The sequence below is a fragment of the Schistocerca cancellata genome, unplaced genomic scaffold (assembly GCF_023864275.1).
Source record: "Schistocerca cancellata isolate TAMUIC-IGC-003103 unplaced genomic scaffold, iqSchCanc2.1 HiC_scaffold_329, whole genome shotgun sequence".
In the NCBI taxonomy this organism is placed as follows: domain Eukaryota; kingdom Metazoa; phylum Arthropoda; class Insecta; order Orthoptera; family Acrididae; genus Schistocerca; species Schistocerca cancellata.
This window is the reverse complement of record NW_026046347.1, coordinates 10,001-12,500: the sequence shown is the minus strand read 5'-3', so window position 1 is coordinate 12,500 and position 2,500 is coordinate 10,001. Positions and strand designations below refer to the sequence as shown.

The following is a 2,500-nucleotide window of genomic DNA, read 5'->3' as shown; positions in this document are numbered from 1 at the left end:
GGCGTGGTCTGCTCTCGCCGTTGGTTGGCCTCGTGCTGGCCGGCGGTGCAGGATGCGCGCGCCTGCGCGGCGTTCGTGCCCCGGTGCTTCAACCTGCGCGCAGGATCCGAGCTCGGTCCCGTGCCTTGGCCTCCCACGGATCTTCCTTGCTGCGAGGCCGCGTCCGCCTTAGCGTGCTCCTCCGGGGGCGCGCGGGTGCGCGGATTCTCTTCGGCCGCCATTCAACGATCAACTCAGAACTGGCACGGACTGGGGGAATCCGACTGTCTAATTAAAACAAAGCATTGCGATGGCCCTAGCGGGTGTTGACGCAATGTGATTTCTGCCCAGTGCTCTGAATGTCAACGTGAAGAAATTCAAGCAAGCGCGGGTAAACGGCGGGAGTAACTATGACTATGATGGGGCTGGTAAGCTGAGTGGAAGTCCGCACCAGGGGCTTTGGGGGGTTACCAGCCCCCCATCGCATAACCCTCAATGTTGGGCCAAAAAGAGAAGAAAATACGGGTAACGGGCCTTCCGCTGAAGGACCCGACCCAACTGTCCCAACTGCTAGCCCACCAACCGTCCCTGAAGTAGGAGAGACTGAAGACCCATGGTACCACTGTAGCACCTGCAGCCGTGCGTTCCGCACCAAGATCGGGCTCGGACAACACCGCCGCCGCGCCCATCCAGAAGCGGCAAATGCGGACATCATCACTGACAGGAAGCGAGCTCGGTGGACGGAGGAGGAAATGCGGGAGCTCGCCCTGGCGGAGGCTAGGCTTCTCTGTGCGAGTGACTCCAAATTTTTGTTCGCCAACCAGGAGCTTCTACCCTTGTTTCCGCACCGGACCTTGGACGCCATCAAGTGCAGGAGGAGGACGGCGGCGCACAAGGCGCTGGTGCGGGAATACGTGGGGGAGCTAACGCGGGAACACCAAGCGCAGCAAGGACTGCGCCACCCACCCGCCATGGAGTCGCTGCCGGAGGAGCCACCCTCTCCGCTGGAGCTTGAGCGCCCGCCAGAAACTACATCTGCTGTCGACGAAGCCATTTGGAGACACCTCGGCGGTCTGCCGCGGTCAGCCGCGCGCTTCTCGGCCCTGGATGACCTGGTGCGTCTGGGACCGGGTACGCCGTCGGCAGTGGTCGCGGCTGGGCTGCCAGAGGCCCTCCGTGCTGTCGGCTCGGTGGACGCAGGACCGAGGAAGAAGACGCCGCGCCCGCCATCCAAGCGGCGAACAGATGGTGGTCCTCCGCTTTCGAAGCGGAAGCGCCGCCGGTGGGAGTACGCCAGATGTCAGGATGCCTTCAGGAGGAACCGTGCACGATGTGTACATGGCCTCCTGGACGGTACCCTGCTCCAGCCGTCGCCGAACATCCCTGGGCTGGTGGACTTCTGGCGGAGCCTCTTCACGACGGAGCCATCCTCCAACGCAGGCTCCATCCCTGACCGGCTTCTCCCGCGCGCGGAGTCCGTTGACTTTGAGCGCCTGTGGGGGCCGATCACGGCAGAAGAGGTTGCGGCAGCCTTGCCGCCCAGAGGCTCCGTTGCCGGCCCTGACGGCCTCTCGCCGGTGCAGCTGCGCCGCCTTCCGGCGGAGGTTACCACCAAACTGCTTAATCTCTTCCTGTTGACCCGCCAGCTTCCCTCATCCCTCCTCCGGGCTAGGACCTCCCTGCTTCCTAAGACAGCCGCCCCAGCATCCCCCGCTGACTTTCGGCCCATCACCGTCTGCTCGGTGTTAGCCAGAACCTTTCATAAGGTTCTGGCGACTCGCCTTATGCGGATGTGTGCTGTGGACGAACGTCAGCGGGCTTTCATCCAAAGGGATGGGATGCTGGAGAATACTTTCCTTCTCGACCGGGTGCTCGTCGGCGCCGTCCGCCGCTGTCGCTCTGTGTTCGTGGCATCGCTCGATGTGTCCAAGGCGTTCGATTCGTTGGACCATGCGGCCCTCCGCCCTGTGCTGAGGGCCCATGGTCTTCCGGACGAATTCATTGATTACGTCGAGCGCTGCTATGCAGACAGCGCGACGGTAATTGCGGGGGGCGGCGACGAGTCCCCGGCCGTGCGGCCAGCAAGAGGTGTCCGGCAGGGAGATCCTTTGTCTCCTCTCCTGTTTAATTTCGCTATAGATTGTGTTCTACACCAGTTGCCCTCACACATAGGTGTTAAGGTGTTGGGCCGCCAGACCAACGCGGCGGCCTTCGCGGACGACATCCTGCTCTTCGCCTCCACAAAGGGGGGCCTGCAGTCCCTCATCAACGCAGCAGTGGCAGCCCTCGACCAACTGGGGCTGCGCGTGAACCCGCGGAAGTGTCTCACCCTCGCACTCGTGGCGTCTGGCCGCGAGAAGAAGGTGAAGGTAGATGCCAGCGTCACCTTCAATGCCGGGGACACCACCATGCCGGCATTGGGAGTGGGTGAGACCTTCCGCTATTTGGGACTGCAGTTCTCCTCCTCTGGGCGGTGCCTCTTCCATCCGAGGCACCACATCGAGGAGCAGCTGAACATCAT

At 62.8% G+C, this 2,500-nt stretch overlaps 1 pseudogene; it reads left to right on the top strand.

The window, feature by feature from the left end:
- LOC126117858 (large subunit ribosomal RNA) overlaps positions 1-2,500 on the top strand; it is a 7,701-nt pseudogene that overhangs the window by 2,481 nt on the left and 2,720 nt on the right.